The sequence below is a fragment of the Oncorhynchus mykiss genome, chromosome 6 (assembly GCF_057628025.1).
Source record: "Oncorhynchus mykiss isolate SJ-2025 chromosome 6, ASM5762802v1, whole genome shotgun sequence".
NCBI classification, from domain to species: Eukaryota; Metazoa; Chordata; class Actinopteri; order Salmoniformes; family Salmonidae; genus Oncorhynchus; species Oncorhynchus mykiss.
This window is the reverse complement of record NC_143027.1, coordinates 76672419-76697033: the sequence shown is the minus strand read 5'-3', so window position 1 is coordinate 76697033 and position 24615 is coordinate 76672419.

Here is a 24615-nt window from a genome sequence, read left to right as displayed (position 1 = left end):
TTCTTCATCTCTTTGTTGCACTTCTAAGAAAGATGCAAAACAGTTCCTGATGTTGCCTTTTGTACCTCTTGATACCAGTTGATGTTTACCATTGTAATACATGAATATACAGCAGATACTACTAAAGGCACACTTGTATCCCTAGAAAGCACACAGATAGATGTCTATTCTGCGTTGTGTTAGTACTGTTTTTAGTGATATTCATATGGGCTTTTAAACCCTAACTCCCATTGTTGCTACTTTAGATGAGAGAGTCTGAATGCTGACACCGTCTGGGATTCCATGTGATGTACCTTGTCACCTTTTGAACATAAGGGTTGAGGCCTGCTGCTTTGGAGATTGATTGACCAACCAGGTGGAATGGTCATAAATGAGGACATCAAGCCCTGGGATAAAGGACAAGGGAACATTACTACCAAAGTAAAAGATATGTTCAAATTTGGTCAATGTTTTGAGATCAAAGACACATGTGTTTGGTGTCATGTTGATGTAACATGGCTTCCATATTCAGGTCATTTGGTCTCTGTAACTTTAGCTGTAATGGTGGCCACCCCGCTGCTGTGTACAGATACCTGTGGAGATGGTCTGGAGTTCACGGTTCTCATTGCTCTTCTCAGTGTTGACCTATGATGACCAGAATAAATATCAGATGTGCCAGCCAGGTGTGTTCATTGCTAGCTTAGCCAATTAGGGTTGATTTCTCAACTCCTCCTCTTGCACTTGTAGCTGTGTGGATATTCTCTGATGTATTTATTCATAATTCAGTGGATTTCAGTCATCATCTTCAGTGTCTATATTCTAACCTATCAAGACTGACGTCTCAGTTAGTTTCTCTTGGAGGATGTCTAGGTGATTCTGATGGCTTCTCTCTGATGAGCGATCAGCACACAGCTTCATAATGTATTTGATGTGTGTGTGTATGGCGGCTCCATGCTAGCCAATGACCAATCACCTGTAACAATAAACGAATGTGCTGCAGGCGTGACGGAGGCGTGGGGAGAGATGCAGCGGCAGCGAGCACGGCCACTCGCTGGACTAATTAACCAGGCGTATAGACAGGGCTCTGTGCCGCAACCCAAGACAATTCCAATCTGAAGAGCTGTAATTGAAGTGACAAGTTAATTACAGCCTGATTATTATCATGCTTTCATTGTAGCCCCCCTTCTCCCCCTTTCCCCCTCTTTTCCCACTCTCTCATATCTCTCTGGATCTCCCCCTCTTTTCCCACTCTCTCATATCTCTCTGGATCTCCCCCTCTTTTCCCACTCTCTCATATCTCTCTGGATCTCCCCCTCGTTTACCCACTCTTCCGTTTTCTCTTTTTCCCACAGTCTCTCTCTCTCATTCCCCACTCTCTCTCTCCCTCTCTCTCTGGATCCCTCTTTCCCTTTCTCTTTGTATCTCTCTATCTTCTACTACTCCCTCTCTACCTGTGATGAGTTAATTAAAGATGATCACCCAATAGGTTCTGAGTCTGCATATGTACTCCTCCTCCACCCCACCCCCCCCCCCCCCCCACCTTTTCACTGATGTTGGATGTATAATTAAACTGAGATAAGCTCACTTTGTCTCATTTTCGTTTACAACATTTATGAGCTGTACTTTTTAGAGTCGAAACACCCCCCCCCCACCCCCCATCACCAGCACCTCTACCCTCCGACCCACCCAATCTCACCCAACCCCTCTCTCTCCCAGTCTCTGTAATTAGTGTAAGCATATTTCTTTAAACAAGCTACATAAAGTTTAGTGGCAGGATTAAATCGCATCATTACCATAATATGGCTGTGCGATTTGCCCCTATCTCTCTGCTTTTCCGCCACATCAAAGCTGGATGGAGCTCTGGTGTAATTGGGCCATGCTGCCTTGTCAAGATGATTCAGGCTGATGGCTGCTCCTCTCCTCTCCCTGCTCTCCCTGAAAACCTCCTGGGCATGATAATTAATGGAGAAAAAAAGTCAAGTTAACATGAAGAAGAGAAGAAAGAAAAAAACTTTGGACAGCTCTGCATGAATATTTTACATATTCAAGTTATCTGGAGTTAACATTAGTAATTTGATGTATAATGCATTGATTAAGAAAGAGCTCCCCTAGTTCCTGTTTCATGACATCAAAAATGGACATTTGTTTTGTCCTGGAGCTAGCTAGGCTTTTATTTTCTCCTCCATCCAGATGTGTTTTCTTCTGATTATCACTTTGATTTTCATACCTTGGGAGTCTTATCATGTATATGCAAAGGTACAGTATATACGTTGGTGTTGGTTCAGTGCATTATTTTTAAATTCATGTCATTGTTGACGATGTTCTTAACTAGACAGGTGTCAGTCAAGGTGCTCAGATGTAGTGAAAGGTGAAGCCTCTTTCCCTGTACACCTCCTATAACAAACACTGTCTAATGTTCCTGTAATCAGATCATCTCCCCCCATTGTCTCAAGAGACCTGGACCAGGGGCATAATCATAACCTCATCTTCATAGCGGAAATCACTTACTTTCCTTGATGAGTATTATGACACAAGGATTACAAAGAAACATCCATTTTCATTTGTTGGTTATTGTTCTGTGACACACTTTGGTAATGAATAAGGCAATAATAGTTGAAGCGCAGACAGATGCCAAGTGTCTCGCATCCTTCACAATGGATATCGTTGAGTGAAGTTTGCCTGGGTCACCGATGATTTGTTGGAAATGAGTCCCATATGTTTTATCTCTGTGTTTACATATGAATGAATCATAATGACAGAGAACACATAAGGGAAGGTTGGGGGACGGGTGGAGTGGGTGACGGGCTGAATATCGATGAATCCTCTGTATTGGCGGAGCGAGAGAGCTGGAGGAGAGAAAGAAAGGGACATGCCATTCATCTGTCCATCATCTGTTCATCCAGCGGAGGAGAGCAGACAATGGCGGTGACAGGGGGTGACAGAGGCTGTCTCCCAAATGGCATCCTATTTCCTACATAGTGCACACTATGTTTGACCAGAGCTCTATGGGTCCTGGTCAAAAGTAGTGCACTATATAAGGAATAGGGTGTAATTTGAGACACACCCAGAGGGACAGCTGGTCGTCCCACTAGTCCCACATGTGATTGGCCCGCCGCTCCGGGCGGTGACACCTCACTAAAGGAGTGCTTGACTAATCAAAACAACAAGCCAGACGCCCTCCCTGCACCGCGCTGGGAGAGAGGGGGGACGACGTGCCAGCAAGACGTGGCACGTCAGACAATACCTTCTCCATCACCACCCCCCTCTCCTCCTATCGCTCCTCTACCCCTTACCCGCCAATGTAGGGCACTGGGGGTTGTCAGCTAAACCAAGTAACCTTTCCTCCTTTTCATTTCTTTCTCCTCACATTTGAATATGAAAAGCCTTATTTTCTTACGCAGTCAAAGGACCATCACTTTAATGACATTTGGCAGTCATTTGATTTATTAGGTTTTTAGAAGGGAGAGAAATCCACTAAATATTTTATATGCCATGCTAATCCTTGTAATATTGCGGGCTGAAGCCATGTACCTGCATGGCAGTGGAGTGTGACGCATGGATTTCTACCTCTGTCAGATGACTCTACTGAATAATACAACAGCCTTATTGAAATATTTAGACTTTGATTCCCATTAAAAGAATCTTTAAAACATGAGATTTACGTACATGTACAGTTTCCAGAAGAAAGGAACAGGGAGATAGTGTAGACAGCAATCACAACACACTCACACATGGAGCCTAGCGCCAGACTGAGTACCTGGGTTTTCCTCTGCGCTCCTCTCTAAAGTGGGTGTGGGTAGAAAACAATGGGGATTCTTTAAAACAAAGGGCATGCTAGCTACCCAGGCAGAACGAATGTCTCACAAGGAGTAGCTAGTTGGCATGATTGCATGTGTTGTGTTTTAATGTGATGTGGAGGCAAAAGTACAAGCGATGAAAGACACATGTCTGAAACATTGTGACACAAGTGGCTTAAGAAATCAAAAGAAATGGGAATCTAGTTTCAGCAGTTTTATCCTTTCCTCGACACGCCACTCAGCTCAACACTGACATTTACGGCCATGTTTGGCATCCAACAGCTAGACACCTAACACCATACTGAGCACGCCTGTCTTTTTCCTTTTTCCTTCAAAAGTCTGTACTGTCAATACCTGTATGATTGTACTGTATATATATTTTTTAAATGTTCTCATGTTCCTTGACTGCATCCATTCTATTCACAAACTGGAAATCTAGAATTATAACGCTTGTTATTGATGAGAGACAGTGCTCTGTACTCAGGCCTATGGCCACTCCACAGGGCCTACTGAAGGCCTATGTTCAGGCTCTGTGGGCGTGTCAGCCTGTGTGTGCCACATGGTGTCTAGCTGCTTGCACTCTCAGGGCATAGCTGAGGTAAATGTGTTTCTTCCCACAAGCCTCTTGGCAGCCATCTTGCCTTCTCTTTCATATCCATGCTTGACCCCACTGTGACATCATCCTTCTGGGCAGAGAGGCATCGTTGAGAGATAAGATGAAAGAATCCAGCCTGGGCCACCATGACAGCACACATAACAAAACCATCTTTGAAAGTATCTCTGCCTCCCTTTGTTTGGTACAGCTAAAGGCCAGGGGTGGTCCGAGCAGAGAGCTGCTGCTCATCGTAATGTGGGTATCACACGTGGCCACAGTCTGAGTAATGCTGCCTCTACAATTGTCAAGAACCACAACTATCCAAAGACTGAAACAACAGCAACAGTAAAACAGTAAACCCAATCCAGCCAGTGTACTCAGTCCCAGGTAATGACCCACCATAGTCTTTATACAATACACCAATACACTATAAACATGATACAGTAAATACCAGAGGCATTGTTAAACCTGTGATAGAGAGTGTCATGTACTGTCATGTTGTCTTGTCTCTGTCCTTTCCCTTCACCCTGTCTCCCTCTGCTGGTCGTGTTAGGTTACCTTTTCTCCCCCGCTTTCCCCCAGCTGTCCCTTGTCTCCTCTAACTACCCATTCACCCCGTTCCCCACCTGTTCCCTTTTTCCCTCTGATTAGGTCCCTATATCTCTCTCTGTTTCTGCTCCTGTCCTTGTCGGATTCTTGTTTGTTTGTGTCATTCATGCCTGAACCAGACTGTCATCATGTTTGCTGTAACCTTGTCCTGTCCTGTCAGAATCTGCCGGTCCATCTGAGCCTACCTATGTTTGGTAATTAAAGAAGCTCTGTTTAAGTTGATTCGCTTTTGGGTCCTCATTCACGCACCGTAACAGAAGAATCCGACCAAGAATGGACCCAGCGACTTCGGATCCTCTCCACTCAGCCGTCGAGATCCAGGGAGCGATGCTAGGCAGACACAAGCAGGAATTGTCTGCTGCTCGACATGCCGTTGAGACCCTGGCCACCCAAGTCTCCAACCTCACAGAACAGGTTCACCATCTCCGCCTCGATCCACCGGCCACTTCCAGGGCTTTCGAATCTCCGGAGCCCAGAATCAATAACCCGCCGTGTTACTCTGGGGAGCCCACTGAATGCCGCTCGTTCCTCACCCAGTGTGATATTGTGTTTTCTCTCCAGCCCAACACTTACTCCAGGAGCACTGCTCGTGTCGCCTACGTCATATCTCTCCTTATTGGACGGGCTCGTGAGTGGGGCACGGCAATCTGGGAGGCAAGGGCTGAGTGTATTAACCAGTATCAAGACTTTAAGGAGGAGATGATACGGGTTTTTGATCGATCTGTTTTTGGGGAGGAGGCTTCCAGGGCCCTGTCTTCCCTATGTCAAGGCAATCGATCCATAACAGACTACTCTATTGAGTTTCGCACTCTTGCTGTCTCCAGTGGCTGGAACGAGCCGGCCTTGCTCGCTCGTCTTCTGGAGGGTTTCCGCGCAGAGGTAAAGGATGAGATTCTCTCCCGGGAGGTTCCTTCCAGCGTGGATTCCTTGATTGAACTCGCTATTCGCATTGAGCGACGGGTTGATCTTCGTCACCGAGCTCGTGGAAAGGAGCTCGCGCTCTCCGTCGCCTCCCTCTCCGCATCACTACCATCTTCCTCTGCCGGCTCGGGTGCTGAGCCCATGCAGCTGGGAGGTATCCGCATCTCGACTAAGGAGAGGGAACGGAGAATCACCAACCGCCTCTGTCTCTATTGCGGTTCCGCTGGTCATTTTGTCACTTCATGTCCAGTAAAAGGCCAGAGCTCGTCAGTAAGCGGAGGGCTACTGGTGAGCGCTACTACTCCTGTCTCTCCTTCAAGATCCTGCACTACCTTGTCGGTCCATCTACGCTGGACCGGTTCGTCAGCTTCCTGCAGTGCCTTAATAGACTCTGGGGCGGAGGGCTGTTTTATGGACGAGACCTGGGCTCGGGAACATGACATTCCTTTCAGACAGTTAAAGGAGCCCACGGCCTTGTTCGCCCTGGATGGTAGTCCTCTCCCCAGGATTCAGCGTGAGACGCTACCTTTAACCCTCACTGTTTCTGGTAATCATAGTGAAACCATTTCTTTTTTAATTTTTCGTTCACCTTTTACACCTGTTGTTTTGGGCCATCCCTGGCTAGTTTGTCATAATCCTTCCATTAATTGGTCTAGTAATTCTATCCTCTCCTGGAACGTCTCTTGTCATGTGAAATGTTTAATGTCTGCTATCCCTCCTGTTTCCTCTGTCTCTTCTTCACAGGAGGAGCCTGGTGATTTGACAGGGGTGCCGGAGGAATATCACGATCTGCGCACGGTGTTCAGTCGGTCCAGGGCCACCTCTCTTCCTCCACACCGGTCGTATGATTGTAGTATTGATCTCCTTCCGGGAACCACCCCCCCCCGGGGTAGACTATACTCTCTGTCGGCTCCCGAACGTAAGGCTCTCGAAGATTATTTGTCTGTAGCTCTTGACGCCGGTACCATAGTCCCCTCCTCCTCTCCCGCCGGAGCGGGGTTTTTTTTTGTCAAGAAGAAGGACGGGTCTCTGCGCCCCTGCATAGATTATCGAGGGCTGAATGACATAACAGTGAAGAATCGTTATCCGCTTCCTCTTATGTCTTCAGCCTTCGAGATCCTGCAGGGAGCCAGGTTTTTCACTAAGTTGGACCTTCGTAACGCTTACCATCTCGTGCGCATCAGGGAGGGGGACGAGTGGAAGACGGCGTTTAACACTCCGTTAGGGCACTTTGAATACCGGGTTCTTCCTTTCGGCCTCGCTAACGCTCCAGCTGTCTTTCAGGCATTAGTCAATGATGTCCTGAGAGACATGCTGAACATCTTTGTTTTCGTTTACCTTGACGATATCCTGATTTTTTCACCGTCACTCCAGATTCATGTTCAGCACGTTCGACGTGTCCTCCAGCGCCTTTTAGAGAATTGTCTTTTTGTGAAGGCTGAGAAGTGCACGTTTCATGCCTCCTCCGTCACATTTCTCGGTTCTGTTATTTCCGCTGAAGGCATTAAGATGGATCCCGCTAAGGTCCAAGCTGTCATTGATTGGCCCGTCCCTAAGTCACGCGTCGAGCTGCAGCGCTTTCTCGGCTTCGCGAACTTCTATCGTCGTTTCATCCGTAATTTCGGTCAGGTGGCAGCTCCTCTCACAGCCCTTACTTCTGTCAAGACGTGCTTTAAGTGGTCCGTTTCCGCCCAGGGAGCTTTTGATCTCCTCAAGAATCGTTTTACATCCGCTCCTATCCTTGTTACACCTGACGTCTCTAGACAGTTCGTTGTCGAGGTTGACGCGTCAGAGGTGGGAGTGGGAGCCATCCTTTCTCAGCGCTCCCTCTCTGACGACAAGGTCCACCCATGCGCGTATTTTTCTCATCGCCTGTCGCCGTCGGAACGTAACTATGATGTGGGTAACCGCGAACTGCTCGCCATCCGGTTAGCCCTAGGCGAATGGCGACAGTGGTTGGAGGGGGCGACCGTTCCTTTTGTCGTTTGGACTGACCATAGGAACCTTGAGTACATCCGTTCTGCCAAACGACTTAATGCGCGTCAGGCGCGTTGGGCGCTGTTTTTCGCTCGTTTCGAGTTCGTGATTTCTTATCGTCCGGGCTCTAAGAACACCAAGCCTGATGCTTTGTCTCGTCTCTTCAGTTCTTCAGTAGCCTCCACTGACCCCGAGGGGATTCTCCCTGAGGGGCGTGTTGTCGGGTTGACTGTCTGGGGAATTGAGAGGCAGGTAAAGCAAGCACTCTCTCAAACTCCGTCGCCGCGCGCTTGTCCTAGGAACCTTCTTTTCGTTCCCGTTCCTACTCGTCTGGCCGTTCTTCAGTGGGCTCACTCTGCCAAGTTAGCCGGCCACCCTGGCGTTCGGGGTACGCTTGCTTCCATTCGCCAGCGTTTCTGGTGGCCCACCCGGGAGCATGACACGCGTCGTTTCGTGGCTGCTTGTTCGGTCTGCGCGCAGACTAAGTCCGGTAACTCTCCTCCTGCCGGCCGTCTCAGGCCGCTTCCTATTCCCTCTCGACCGTGGTCTCACATCGCCTTAGATTTTGTCACCGGACTGCCTTCGTCAGCGGGGAAGACTGTTATTCTTACGGTTGTCGATAGGTTCTCTAAGGCGGCTCATTTCATTCCCCTTGCTAAGCTTCCTTCTGCTAAAGAGACGGCACAAATCATCATCGAGAATGTTTTCAGAATTCATGGCCTTCCGTCAGACGTCGTTTCGGACAGAGGTCCGCAATTCACGTCTCAATTTTGGAGGGAGTTTTGCCGTTTGATTGGGGCTTCCGTCAGTCTCTCTTCCGGCTTTCACCCCCAGTCTAACGGTCAAGCAGAACGGGCCAATCAGACTATTGGTCGCATCTTACGCAGTCTTTCTTTTCGCAACCCTGCGTCTTGGTCAGAACAGCTCCCCTGGGCAGAATACGCCCACAACTCGCTTCCTTCGTCTGCGACCGGGCTATCTCCTTTTCAGAGTAGCCTCGGGTACCAGCCTCCGTTGTTCTCATCTCAGTTCGCCGAGTCCAGCGTCCCCTCCGCTCAGGCTTTTGTCCAACGTTGCGAGCGCACCTGGAAGAGGGTCAGGTCTGCACTTTGCCGTTATAGGGCGCAGACTGTGAGAGCTGCTAATAAGCGTAGAACGAAGAGCCCTAGATATTGTCGCGGTCAGAGAGTTTGGCTCTCCACTCAGAACCTTCCCCTTAAGACGGCTTCTCGCAAGTTGACCCTGCGGTTCATTGGTCCATTCCGTATCTCTCAGGTCATTAATCCTGTCGCAGTGCGACTTCTTCTCCCGCGATATCTTCGTCGCGTCCACCCGGTCTTCCATGTCTCCTGTGTTAAGCCCGTTCTTCGCGCCCCCGCTCGTCTTCCCCCCCCCCCCCCCATCCTTGTCGAGGGCGCACCTATCTACAGGGTCCGTAAAATCTTGGACATGCGTCCTCGGGGCCGTGGTCATCAGTACCTAGTTGACTGGGAGGGGTACGGTCCTGAGGAGAGGAGTTGGGTTCCCTCTCGGGACGTGCTGGACCGTGCGCTGATTGATGATTTCCTCCGTTGCCGCCAGGTTTCCTCCTCGAGTGCGCCAGGAGGCGCTCGGTGAGTGGGGGGGTACTGTCATGTACTGTCATGTTGTCTTGTCTCTGTCCTTTCCCTTCACCCTGTCTCCCTCTGCTGGTCGTGTTAGGTTACCTTTTCTCCCCCGCTTTCCCCCAGCTGTCCCTTGTCTCCTCTAACTACCCATTCACCCCGTTCCCCACCTGTTCCCTTTTTCCCTCTGATTAGGTCCCTATATCTCTCTCTGTTTCTGCTCCTGTCCTTGTCGGATTCTTGTTTGTTTGTGTCATTCATGCCTGAACCAGACTGTCATCATGTTTGCTGTAACCTTGTCCTGACCTGTCAGAATCTGCCGGTCCATCTGAGCCTACCTATGTTTGGTAATTAAAGAAGCTCTGTTTAAGTTGATTCGCTTTTGGGTCCTCATTCACGCACCGTAACAGAGAGTGTCTTGACTGTAGAGTTCTGTCTTTACTCTGAGAACAGTGGACATACTGTATCAGTGGCACTTGTCATATCAGTGTGTATGATCACAAACGTATGCACTCAGAGTCAGGATCAAAAAGTTAATGTACAGTGTGTGCTTAGGGATGCATTGGCTCTAAAATAGTGTCTGTCCCTCTCTCTTCTCGAGATCCTATCACTGAGTAACTTATCCCGGCAGAAACCCAGCAGAGTCTACTCTCTAAAAAGGAAAGGTTCCTGGAGTATCCTTTAGGGGTTCTTCAAATTGAAACTGTGGGGGAACCCCTATAAGTTCTTCCAATAGACCTTTAAACGGGTTCTTCAAAGAACCCCTTTTAATGGATCCTCAAATACAAATAACCTTTTGAAGAACCTTTTGGGGTTCATTTTTTATTCCCCCCCCCCTCCCATATTATGATTCATGATAATATGCATAACAATAACAACAATAACACTATATTTGAGTGTTTATTATGTGTTTATTATGATTTAAATGTCAAAGCAGAATAAAAAAATCTAAATATGAGGCAAACTCCCAGCAGAGCCCCAAGTCCAATGGGTATATCCCCTGGCATGTTGATGTTAATGATGATGTTCTCTGTATCCATAGCCACAATGATTTTGCAGTGCATGGTGATCAAACAGGTTTCCTGTTATATTTATCAGTGGTATAGGGAGGGTGAAATCTGTGAATACAAGAATATATATTATACAGTTGATTAACAAAACGTGCACATGACAGTATTCATACCTTGGATTTTGTTCAGATTTCGTTCAGATACCTACAGACACAAAAGTGAGCAGTTCAGTCATCTGAATACAGCTAACCTTCAACATATTCGTCTAGCCTACAGTACATATTTTTACCTCTTTGTTGATTGATATCAATTGAACTGTGTCCATTTTCTGTTTTAGAAAGATTTGCACAAGTATGAAAAGATAGATGGTATCACCATAAAACAATATCCATTTAGATCATACAAGGGAGAAACCTTACCTTAAATTGAGGAGATCTTTAAATGTTTCAGTTACAGTAAGAGCCTGCTCCTGCTGTCCTTTCAAATTCAAATCCAAATGTTTCAGTTGGGCAGTTAGGTTCCTACAAAAAAAAAACACCAACTAAGGAGGTTCCTCGATGAAATCCACCTACTATGGGGTTCTTGGAAGAACCTTTTGGGGGGCAATTTTCAGTGCCAAGAACCCTAAGGTACTTCGAAGAACCTTGAGAATCTTAGAAGAACCCTTGTTGAAACCCTAATTTTTAGAGTGTAGGTAAGAGGGCCCTATCAGCAGAGAGAGAGAGAGAGAGCGAGAGCGAGAGCGAGAGAGAGAGAACTTGTTTGCATCTTGGCCATGTTCTGTTATAATCTCCACCCGGCACAGCCAGAAGAGGACTGGCCACCCCTCATAGCCTGATTCCTCTCTAGGTTTCTTCCTAGGGAGTTTTTCCTAGCCAACGTGCTTCAACACCTGCATTGCTTGCTGTTTGGGGTTTTAGGCTGGGTTTCTGTACAGCACTTTGAGATATCAGCTGATGTACGAAGGGCTATATAAATACATTTGATTTGATTTGATTTTGAGAGCGAGAGAGAGAGAGAGAGAGAGAGAGAGTTGTAGTGCAGGCAGTCCTAGTTGGAGGAAGCTGATCAGAGCTGCTGGGAGTCTAATTGGACATAACAGGCGTCAGTTGAGCAGGGTGGGTGTGGAGGAGGGGTCTCCTTGAAGGCGCAGGCAGGTAATTTGCACACAGTGATATTCACGCTTGACAACTGGAGGCAAACAATGAGCCTGGGGAAGGTGGTGAGACAGGATGGGAGGCAGCCACCAGACACCAACCGCCAGCCATGCTCAGTACCACTCTCTGTCTGTGTTCCAAATGGCACCCTATTCCCTACATAGTACACTACTTTTGACCCAGGGCACACAGGGCTCTGATCAAAAGTAGTGCACTATATAGGGAGTAGGGTGCCATTTGGGATGTAGCCTCTGCCTGCCCCACTTGATTTGCCAGCAGGGCTCAGTGAGCAGCCAGCCCAGGTAGCAGCAGCACCACAATTAGGCCTGTACACCCTGGCTCGGCTGCACTAGCTCCCCAAATTGTGAAGAGGAGAGGAAGTGACACCCATAAGGCTGCACATTACCGTAATCCAATGTAAATGAAGGGCTATGCAGAACCAGGGAACCAGAGATCCCACCTGAGACAGGCTGGGAGGGATGTGACCGAGCGTGCCAGGCTGTCAGGATTGTGTCAACACGGCTGTTGGCTGTTCAGACCTGTTCAGTCCAACTCTGCATGCATAATGGGAAAAATCATTACAATGTCAATGGTGATCATGTAAATAGGACAAGTGTGATGGTGGAGACTGGGGAGGACAGTGATGTGTATTCATGGCTGCCAAGGGATGCCAGGCTTCCCCAAAAAAAGTACCAAGAAGAAAACATAAAATAAAGTGGCTGAATGTATCTCACCAGAGAAAGCATCTGAGCGAGAGAAACAGCGCCCCTCTGTCTCTGCATGTGTAGTCCATCTATCTGATGCTGTCTGGTCAAAAAGACAATTATATTGTTGCCATCCATAGCATTGAAGCAGCGAGCATTTGGCCTCCTTTGATTTAAAAAAAATAATACAAAATCAGCGTTGCGCTAAACTGAGTGAGCTCAACTGTGAATGGCCCTGGTGCACCTAAGAAAAGTAATAGGGGAAGTCAGCTTGGATTTGGCTTCACACTAATCACATCAAAGCTAAATGTCATTGACAGAAGAACATTGAATTGTTGCATCTCGTTGTGTAGTTGTCCTCCGGTGGCTAGCTAGCTAAAATGGTCTGTTTCCTAAATTAGCCATAGATGGAGATAGTTATTTGGATGTGTGGTTTTACTTAATTCTCCATAGGCCTACTGGCCAATGATTATAATGTCTATTCTGATCCAACCATTAATTCATACATTGTGCCCCTGGTCTGAGAGGATGGAAGTTCAATATGTAACTGTAGTAGTGGAGACATCTCCTGTTTTTTGTGTGACTTGTGGTAGCCTAACTCTCCGTGGTTCTAAATCAATAGTTGTTAACTAGTCTGAAAAGTTTGGCAACATTAACTTGCTTGACTGTGAAGTCCACAAAGCAAAACCTGAACCTATAGGGGAGGGTCTGAGTGGGCGTTTGTTCGCGGTGGCGGCTCTGGCGCGGGACGTGGACCCCACTCCACCATAGTCTCAGCGACCCTCGCCGCCGAACTCAGACTGGGGACCCTTGCAGTGGGCCCGAATGGACGGGAGATTCCGGCAGCACCAGACAGGCGGGAGACTCCGGCAGCGCCGGAGTGAAAGGCGGCTCCTGACTGACAGGCGGCTCTGGCAGCTCCTGACTGACGGGCGGCTCTGGCAGATCCTGACTGACGGGCGGCTCTGGCAGATCCTGACTGACGGGCGGCTCTGGCAGCTCCTGACTGACGGGCGGATCTGGCAGCTCAGGACAGACGGGCGGCTCTGGCAGCTCAGGACAGACGGGCAGCTCTGGCAGCTCCTGACTGACGGGCGGCTCTGGCAGAGCCTGACAGACGGGCGGCTCTGGCAGCTCAGGACAGATGGGCGGCTCTGGCAGCTCAGGACACACGGGTGGCTCTGGCAGCTCAGGACACACGGGTGGCTCTGGCCTGCCGAGGCGCGTTGTAGGCCTCGTGCGTGGTGCCTGCACTGGTGGCACCGGGCTGGGGACACGCACCTCAGGGCGAGTGCGGAGAGGAGGCACAGGATACACTGGGCCGTGGATGCGCACTGGCGTTCTCGAGCGCAGAGCTGGCCCCACCCGTTCTGGCTGGATGCCAGCTTCCCCCCGGCAAATGCGGGACGCTGGCACTGAGCATACCGGCCTGTGAATACTCAGCCTCGGTACCGTGCGCATCACCCCATAGCACGGGGCCACGGTAAGCATGGGGAGTTGGCTCAGGTCTGCTTCCTGACTCTGCCACACTCCCCGTGTGACCCCCCAAAATAAATTTGGGGTTGCCTCTCGGGCTTCCTTGCCAGCCGTGTTCCCACATACCGCAGATTCCTCTCTCCGGCTGCCTCTGCTCTCCTAGCTGCCTCCACCTGTTCCCATGGAAGGCGATCCCTTCCCGCCAGGATCTCCTCCCATGTGTAGACTCCCTTACCGTCCAGAACGTCCTCCCATGTCCAGGAGTCCACCTTACCATGCTGCTTGGACCGTTGGTGTTGGGAAGTCTTGTCAGACAGACTGGCTGAAGGACTGGACCAAGGTGCAGCATGGTTAGCGTACATGTTCTCTTTATTCAAAAATGATGCCGACAAAACGAAAAACAAAAACCAAACCGTGAAGCTTTGGGCTATGTGCCCTGAACAAAGACAAAGTTAACTTCCCACAAAACAGGTGGGGGAAAAGGGTACCTAAGTATGGTTCTCAATCAGAGACCACAATAGACAGCTGTCCCTGATTGAGAACCATACCAGGCCAAGACAGAAATATAACATAGAAAAAAGAACATAGACTACCAACCCCAACTCACGCCCTGACCAACCTAACACAAAGACATAAAAATAAACTAAGGTCAGAACGTGACAGTATCTCTCTCTGTCTTAGTCTCTCTCTCTTTCTTACTCTCTCTCTGTCTTACTCTCTCTCTCTTTCTTACTCTCTCTCTCGATCTCTCTTTCTCTTTCTCACTCTCTCTCTTTCTCACTCTCTCTCTTTCTCTCTCTCTCTTTCTCCCTCTCTCTATCTATCTCTCTCTCGCTATCTTTTGGTGGTTTCCTCTGCGTGTCAGGAGGGTAAAATCAGTCATGTCTTGGTGGTATGATTCAGGTTGAATAGCAGAATATTATCTTTAATAAAAATTTGATTTACCTGAAGGGCGGCCTGCGGTATAACTAATAGAGAGGCAGGGTTAAGCTGTGACTGTACACAACAAAGATGATGATAGAGCCGATGAGAAGGCTCCGATGAGAAGACTTAATCATTCTGCTAAATCCATCGCTTATTGTCATGTCTCAGCTGAAACTCTGTACTCAGATTTTTTGCAACATAATATAAATGTATTTTTTGGAAGGTTGCTATTTGCATATGCCAGCTCTGATAAAATCTATGAATCAGTCACAGAGATTTTGATGACTGTTCTCTTTCTCCATTGATGCAATTTGTCATCCTTGCATCAGTAGTGTTGGGTGTGTAACATCACATTTGTGTTGTTCATAACACACAGCACTAACATCACACTCATTAATCCTGTAGAGGGACAGTGAGCTTCCTTATTAAGTTTGAACCTGTGGAGGGACAGACATAGCCATTGTCAGTGATGTTCAACCCTTGAGCATAAGGTACAGTGTTACAGTAAGCTCAGAGTCATACCAGCTATACTGGGAGGAGATGACACAGTGACACAGATAAGCCCCACTGCCCATGTTGGCTCGTCATGTGTAACACATGTCAGTGGTACAGTGGCTCACTGTGGCAGGAGTTTGTGTGTGTTTGTGTTTGTAGCAGGGGGTTAAATCATCACTGCAGTCAGAGGACACGTGCTCCCTGCCACCCAGCATCATTATCAGAGCCTCCTGGTGCCAAAGGCATTAAATCCCCTGCACCACCCTGCACACATACACCCTCCCCTGCCACAGCGATTGAGACTGCCACTGTCATTAACCTGAGCTGACATTTCTGCAGGCCACTCAGCCCGCCACCCCAGATCCCCACTGACAGACAGCAATACACTGCAAACCTGCTAGCGACATAGACGTCCACCTACATGGATCTTAAACCAGCCTTTTTCTGTCACCTCTAGGCTAGCTAGCCTTCGTGTTTCCCTGGCTATACTAGCAGGCTCAGAGTGGTAGGATTTGGGAGGGGGCGAGTAAGGTGGTGAAGTTGGGCATCGAGAGGGAAATTGTTGGGGCTTTTGTTGTATGTCATTTCTGTAACCCTACACTGGCCTGCTCGTGAACTCAGTGACTTTCTAAATGGCTCCTGCGGTACAGTCATACTGGCCTGAATGTCACCTCTGTCACCTCTGTCACCTCTGAGTGAGCAGTTTCTTTCCCTCCCTGTCACAGACGCTGCCAGAGGAAATAAAAGACCAGCGGCGTCTCTTTCTCTCTCTGAGAACGGTGGTGACACCCTTTTTAATGAAGCCATGTAACTTTGTACTGTAGGAGTGTAACACATGATTTACAGTACAGACATTGATGTTTATTACAGGCTAGTTCCACAGCCGTCTCTGTCTCGGGTCTGATGAAGTGGTGGTTGATGGGTAGTAGGAAGGGGAGCCAGTCTCCTGGGGCTCTGACCAGACATGTTGTCCCTATTTTCTCCTCTTTATTTAGCCCAACAATTAGAAGAACCCATATTCTCCCAATCGTCTGATGGTTCCCTCATTTCTGCAGAGATATATTTATCTGAGGATAATTGGCCATTAAATCCTTACTTGACAACTGTGAAAATGCCACCCCAAGAGTAATCTAGCTGCCAGGAAATGACAACGGTTGGCAGGGCTGTCGAGTCAACTGCTGCCGGCGAGCCACATCAGACCTGGGCTGGCTGGATGGATCTTTTCCACGCATGCACATATACACACACACACCATGCTTAGTTATATTAAACAGGATATTACTAATCTGTTTCCACCATTCAGACCTGTTCACAGCCTTGTGATTTCTGCTGGAAGGAAACCTATCTATCTTGACTATGATCCTGATTAAAAAGACACATCAATGCTATAAAACAGTGTAACAGCATCATTTGAGATGTTTTTTGTCAGTACTAATGACAAATATGATTTTATTTGATTTATTTCCATTAACTTTACAAGCACAGGGCTTTAATAGTTGTATATATTCAATTACTGGAAGAGAGAGTTCTTTGAGGGCTGTTATGTACAACTCGATTCCACTTAGCCTAGTGTCTGACTGAGCTTACCCACGTTTCCACGCTGTTGGAACCCCGGCCAAGGCATGTCAAAAGACGAGCACTTTGCAGTACATTTTTGGTCCTTTAGTCTGTTCAAGTGCCTTGGCTATTGCTCAAGCTGCTAATGCACATCAGACAGAGTAGATAGCTGTGACACAAAACGCCGGAAAGGAAAACAGAGCTTGGATAAGGTTTGAAATATCCAGCCCATTGTTTGCCCCCTGGGTGAACATTTTCCTTTATCACTATTTCTCTTCTTTTAGTAAATTTGTACCAGCTTTTTTATTTCAGTTGTAGGTTTAACAAGGGAGAGAGGGGATGAAAAATATTGGATCATGGCTAAGCATTTGTGATTTATTCATTGAGCATGGAATGGTAGTGGTGGGTGGTGTTGTCGATTTGTTTTTGACGTTTTGGATGGGGGTTGAGCCAAGCTAAGGTGTTTTTCTGGCTGCAGTCAAAGTGCTGACTGTGACAGAGTGATTAGCATTAGAATGTGAACACCCATCCCTCATGGTGGAGGTCTAGGGTCTCTCCTGTTCCTCTTAAGCCCATTGTCTGTATAACATGTGTGTGAATGGTATGTACTGTAGATAGACGACTGAGGTGTTTGTCACTGTCAGCAGAGTGGGAGCATTTAGGGACAAGACGGCCATCATGTTGATCAGGGCCTGTATTCACAAAGCGTCTCGGAGTAGCAGTGCTGATCTAGGATCAGGCCCCCCTTCTTATTCATTATGGTTTAAAAGGAAAAACTGGTCCTAGCACGAATGAGAACTAAAAGTGCTCATGTCCAGCCACTGGGTCTATTTTCATGACCATCCTAATAAAATACTTTAAGATATGTAAGATATGAATACACCACAATGGCATGCTGTGGTGAACCCGTCCCTCGAGGGTAAAGTGCTGACTTCCACACTTCCAGACAGAGTTATGCAGAGGTAATGTTTAAAATCACTCAGGACGTGTTCCCTGTCTGTTCACATGTCATTCGTGTTGCCTTCCAAAGGTAATTTACGTCACAACATCCTTCTAAAAAAGAAGCACTCAGCCCAGGACCAGTCAGGAGGAGTTGAGAGCTCTCTGTCCTTAGTGTTGGTCTATATTCTGTGTGTGATCAGGGATGTCAGTGACGACTCCTCAAGATTAAATAGTAATAATACTGTTCTAATAATGTGTGCCCCAAAAAGGGGGATTCACTCTAAAAAGCTCCAGACTTGTTTATTCATTCAGAAACCGTGTTTAATTTTCACAATCCATGTAATAAAGAATTCCTGACATTGTCTTGAGTGCAATCTCATGTAGGAGCGATAATGGCACAGGGAGGATCGAGGAGGTGAATGGGAGGTATAACATAAAGTATTCACCGGAGAGGAAGATGGGGGGTATTTCTGTACTTCTACCTGGTGACAACAGCCCACTCACTGTAAGTACGTTTTAACAGTTTGTCGAAAGAAGGAGCTCTTGTTTGTTCGTTCTCTTGTCCCCCCCTCCAGTCCTCCTCTCCGGAGGCTTCCTCCCTTCTCACAAACAACATCTCCCTCCTCTTCCCAGTCGAGTCTCTCTGTTTGATGACCTACATATTACATTCTCTTAGCATGGAGGTACACCAAGGCTTACATGTTGTGTGTGCATAAAATGTGGTGTAAATGACTAGAACAAAAGGGAAGAGCGTCTGTGTTGGGAAGGGAAATTAAAGCGTGTACCATTGTGGGGGACATGTTGCATTATGAGACGCTGCGTGTCGTCTAAACACCACCACGGAGGGACTTCATGTTATTGAAGTTGGATCGTAGCATGGGTGGTATGCTGCTGCTGCGTGCGTGATAGTGATGACTCTGTCCCTCGCACATGAAACACATCCCGCACCCCTCAGGGACCTCCCAGCCGTCACTTTCTGCTCGATCCTCTCCTCAACACCACAAACACATGAGCATGTCTCACTGGTAGAGCATTGAAGAGCACTGATCTACTGCTGCTGTCCCATCTCTACAACGACATCCGCAGCAAATCAATGAAAATGAGCCTCATCTGTGTGTCTCGTGGTGAGCAGAGTAAGAATACGTTGCTGCTCTTGGACAGCCCTACTGTACTTCATGTAGGCCTACCAGTCTTCACGTACTCGCTTCTGTACTCAACAATGCACTGAGCCTTTCCACAAGACCAACACACCAACCACAGATGTTAGCAGCATGTACAGTATGGCAAACCTACTCCAGAGTGTTCTTCTGTTACAGCGACCACATCTCAGTTTCCCTAAGCAGCAGATAGACCATCTGAATCTGGTGCCTTCACGTCTCAGCCACAGCTACAGCTACGAACCTTCAGCATGTCCCACATCACTCACTCCTGTACCACTTGTGTAATGTGTCATGTGAACGTCTGTTCATTTCTAATAAAACCTTGCTTTTCAAAGAGTCAGAGGAGGAATTAAGCCCTTCGTTCCCCTTCCTAAAAACTAAAAGTTTGGCGTTATCCCTGTAAGCGGAGCTAAATGAGAACGCCAGTTAAACCCCATTAGGGGCCTGTGTGGCTGTGACCATCTCATTGGAAGGAGCTGGATGAAAATTGCCTGGATTAATGTGTTAATCCAACTCTTTAAAATGCTAATGTCCATTTTATGCCCATTAAATCTCAGTGTGCGTTTTCTTTGATGCGTGCAATTTCTATCAATTAAATACAGAGGAGTGAAACAGGCAGAAGGAGATTAGTTCCTTTGCTTCAAGCATGAATTTCTCCATTTGGATGGTTTCATATTTATCTGGAATGGAAGTATAGAGAACAGAGGGGGGATGTTTAGAATGGGTCGTGTGGAATATGACTGAGTAATGCTGTGATTTATTACACTCTGTTTTGGGATTTCTGCTTTGCTCAGTTGAAACACAAACACTGAACATAATGTATCAGTAAATATAGTACAACAAAGACTAATGTTTTATATGATTGATCAACTTCCTCTTTGTATGTGAGAACTGTACTGTATGTTGGTAAATTCATTTTGATGTTGACTACAGCAGTATACCACCAGGTTTCATTTTAAATGTCATGTATTTGACAAATGGATTTCAATGAAGTTTTATGGTTTTACAAACACAGGATTTGTCTTTATTGTATGCACAGTGCTATGCAATATCACAGCTAATACATTTGACTAAAGTTCTGCAGCAGAGCTGTTATTAATAAATATACTGTACATCATATCAACATCACAATATCAAATTCACTTTATTCTTTGATTCTATTTCTCAAAGAAAATAACAATTCTTGACATAGTCTACATTTTATAATTCACCACAGTCACATTGCCAGTCAAACATTAAAGAGGAAATATGTGATTTAGAGATATCTTCCTGTCATTTAAATCATCCATTTCCAGGTGATTGTGTTTGTCTGGGGTTAGCGCCAGTACAGTAAGTCACAGATATTGATAATGTGTACCGCCACAGTCACAAATTAACCAGACCTCTCATGTGTCTGACTATAGCAGGCAGCAGGGAGAGAAAGAATAAGTACTTGGAGAGAAGTGAATGGTGTGATGGTTGCTGTGGAATGTTACTGTCCACAATTGGAACAATGGAACTCACAGATGGAACAATAGAACATCGGAACCATGACTCTCGGATGCCCTCCATGTTGTGCAGTCCTTTAAAAACTAGGATTGACACGGTTTGTCAAATCACAGAGTGCGGTGTGGCTGGCCATAAACTGCTTCCAGATTTGTCACACACACACACACACACAGTACACACACACACAAACACATACACACTCACAGACACACACACAGGATCATTGTTCACAGTTCAACTAGGTTCCAGTAAACTGGGAGCGTTTATCATGTGAGCACTATTTTGAGTTGGACCATGAAGAATGATTTATGAAGGCATTTCTACTTCTCTCTACCTCACCCTCCATCATAAGCAAATGCACCAAACCATCTTTTACTTACTGTGTGCTATTTTGACATGAGTGTTCCAACTTAGAGGGGGGGTGGGTGGGTATGGTGGGTTTGGTAGGGCAGGGGTTATATACGGAATTTTAACCAGATAAACTGCTAAAAGTAATAGTCCATACAAGCCATTGAGAAGACTGAAGCAAACCCCATTGCTTAAATTGTACCTCCATTGCTTATGAAGACACACCCGGCACCAAACAGAAGCATATCAGGCAGTGCTGACTTCTATCAGGTTGTTTCCTGGGGGGTTTGCTGACTGTTGTCCCACTATACCCTCCTCAACCCTATCTTCTAACACGCATGTTAAAATAGCCCGCCCTCCCCATTGGCACATCTCCTCCTCCATGGTAAGCATATGTGGGCTATTCAACGGGATGGGTCATTTATTAAAATCAACCTAATTTTCCATGATATATTAAATCTCTGCCTCAGTAATCATGGCCCATTTCATTGTAGTGAATTAGGCGCCCGCTGCTTTGTGAGATCAGAGGCCTGGAAAATGAAGCCTGCGTCTCGTATTAGTGAGTGTTCACAGGCTGCTAATGGTCAGGAGACTGAATAGATCACCAGACAATTCATTACAGTTCACTGGCAAAACTGAGCACCCAAATATGTGTGCATGGTCAGAGTGCCATCTGTGTAACAGCCTCCACACATATGAGGGCTCTGGAGGTCTCCATCATCTCCATCCAATATTGATGTGTTGATGTACTGGGAGGGAGAAGGATAGTGTCTAGGCAACAATCTACCAAGGTGACTGTTGGCACTTTTCTAATTTGTATCTTTTTAAACTAGGTATGCACTAGGTGAACCTACAGAATAACATCAGTGTTAGTGCTATGACAATCCTACAACCCTAGCACCTTTAGATTCACACCAACAACCCTGTTGCAGCATCAGTACACTGGAGACCTTGTCCATGGTAAATTATATGACATTCCTACTACCACAGCAGCCCAAGATGATGGCAACCCAAATGTCAGAACAGTACACTGGCAAACTTGTCCATGGTAAATCCAGTGAACAATATCTTGTTTGATACAGTTGGATAGAACTGGCATATCCCATCCCAGCCCTCTAAAGTGTGGCCAAGCCCAGCTTTCTCTATCTGACTGGCCTTTTCCTCATTAGATGTCCTTAAGCTAGACCCTAGACTGAGGAAGTCAGGATAAAGGCTGTCAAAAGTCAAACCTAGCGCCATCCTGCTGCCTGCATCCCAACATGTAAGGTACAAAAGAGGACAAAGTTGCTCCAAATAAATGCACATTCATGGACATGTTACTTCCAGTTTATTCTCATAACTACATTCTTATATTACATCCAGTTTATTCTTATAACTACATTCTTAAATTACATCCAGTTTATTCTCATAACTACATTCTTATATTACATCCAGTTTATTCTCATAACTACATTCTTATATTACATCCAGTTTATTCTCATAACTACATTCTTATATTACATCCAGTTTATTCTTATAACTACATTCTTAAATTACATCCAGTTTATTCTCATAACTACATTCTTATATTACATCCAGTTTATTCTCATAACTACATTCTTATATTACATCCAGTTTATTCTCATAACTACATTCTTATATTACATCCAGTTTATTCTCATAACTACATTCTTATATTACATCCAGTTTATTCTCATAACTACATTCTTATATTACATCCAGTTTATTCTCATAACTACATTCTTATATTACATCCAGTTTATTCTCATAACTACATTCTTATATTACATCCAGTTTATTCTCATAACTACATTCTTATATTACATCCAGTTTATTCTCATAACTGCATTCTTATATTACATCCAGTTTATTCTCATAACTACATTCTTATATTACATCCAGTTTGTTCTCATAACTGCTCGACATTAACGGAACATAAAGTGGATAAGTATAAATCTGCAGTCTCTCAGAATGAGCCAAACCCCTGAGACCATTTAGTGTGGAGACAGACAAAGCCTGGTCATTGTCATGTTGTTCAGCTTGTTTTGGGTTGAAACAAAATTAGCAGCTTCAGAGTTTTGAGGTCCGGGGAGCGGCAGGGACAGCACCCTCTCATGTTGTTCTGGGGCAGCCATTTATAATTATGTAATTTGTCTGTGCTGTTTTCCAACAAACAGGAAGTCCCCTAAACCAGCGGAGGATGTGGCGAGGGCCGGGTCTCCTCAGGGAGGATAATGGGTAACGGCTGATGCGATTGGACAGATCCAAGCTGGTGTGGTTATCTGACGGTCGGGAAGGATATTTTCTCTCTCTCTCTCACTCCTCTGTTTCTCTCTCTCTCTCTGATTGTACTATTCAACTGGCTTGGACAGCCTGCTAGAGATCCTAACCAGTCAAAGACATATCCCACAGAAACATTTTCATACCTGTTGTTCTTTGCCTCTGATTTCTCTTCAGAAACATGAATAGTGGTCTTGTTTTTTTCTGGTTTAATAGCAGTGAGCAAACGGACATTTGGTGTATTACTGCTGCCATGTGTAGATAGTGTGATGGAGGCAATGAATGAGGTGATCCTGATATTGAGGCCATTCAACATTATTAACAAATGTTTACAGTCCAAGACTCATTTTCATATGGTCCAAGATGTCCACAAACGCCTACGTCTCCTCTCTGACTTTCTTACTTAGTAGACTGTATTGCATGGTGTTAATGCCAAAGATGTGCTATACGCCAACTACCAGTGAGAGAGTTTGATCATAAAGCTCTCTATCCATATCAAGTAGAAGCCATGATTGCTGTCAGTATATGATGTGCCATGACACCACCATCTAGCAACATAATGTCACATAATGTCACATTTGTTACAGAGCTTTACGTCATAGATATATGTTGGGGAAAAGACCATTATCTGCAGTATACACAAGTGTCAGAACTCCCAGTTGACATGAAGATGATTAAGGGCTGAATGGTGTCCCTCATGCCTTGGCATCATAGGCCTACTTCTATAAATGACTCAATAATATCTTAGTGTCCTTTACACCTAGCCCCTACTACTCTCTATCCTAAAGGGTCATACACTCTGAAAGCCATGGCTTACCTGACTCTCTCTCTGGGTAGCATACAGTAGGTCATCCATGAACTTCCACGAGTGGACTCAGGGTTGTGTGATTTTCTCCACTTATTTCCTGGATGTTGTGACAGCCATGCTAGGGGCTTATCAGGTCCTGGCCCCTGTTAAATAACACTGCTCCTAGTCACTACTGTGGAATGACAAAATAAGAGTATAAGTCAATGTGACACATTAAGTACATGTGGAATCATATCCGTGAGCTAGTGGACAGCCAAATGTGAGTTGGGGTTTATGATGATGGGAAAGCAAAAATTAGACTTTGGGCTGCCAAAACAATGTAGTTAGCCCTGCAGGGCATGGTTCTACTTGTGTTCCAGCCATCTAACCATTTACCCTGCTCTGTGTAAGACTGTCTACAACTCCCTCTATAACAGCACGCAAAATGACATTAGTATTCTTTGAGACAGACAGACCATCAGGCTCGGTTCCAGCACTCAGTGTTTGTGAGCGTCAGATCTGAGACGACACAGCAATATCAATAAAATACCTCATTTAAACCTTAACACGAACAACTGTACTTCTTTCAACCTACACTGTGGTGGGTATCAACTGTGTACTGAATAATGAAAGGTAATTATGTAGCTATACAAGCCCCACGGTAATGGGCCTTTGTTTTATTTTTGTAACTTGAAATGAAAATACATTTTGTGGCTGAGCAGCGTTTCTGTCTGTGTTCTTTTTCTGGTTCCTCTGTGGGTCATGCTCAGGACACATCACCACCACCACCACCAGCCTTCCCTGT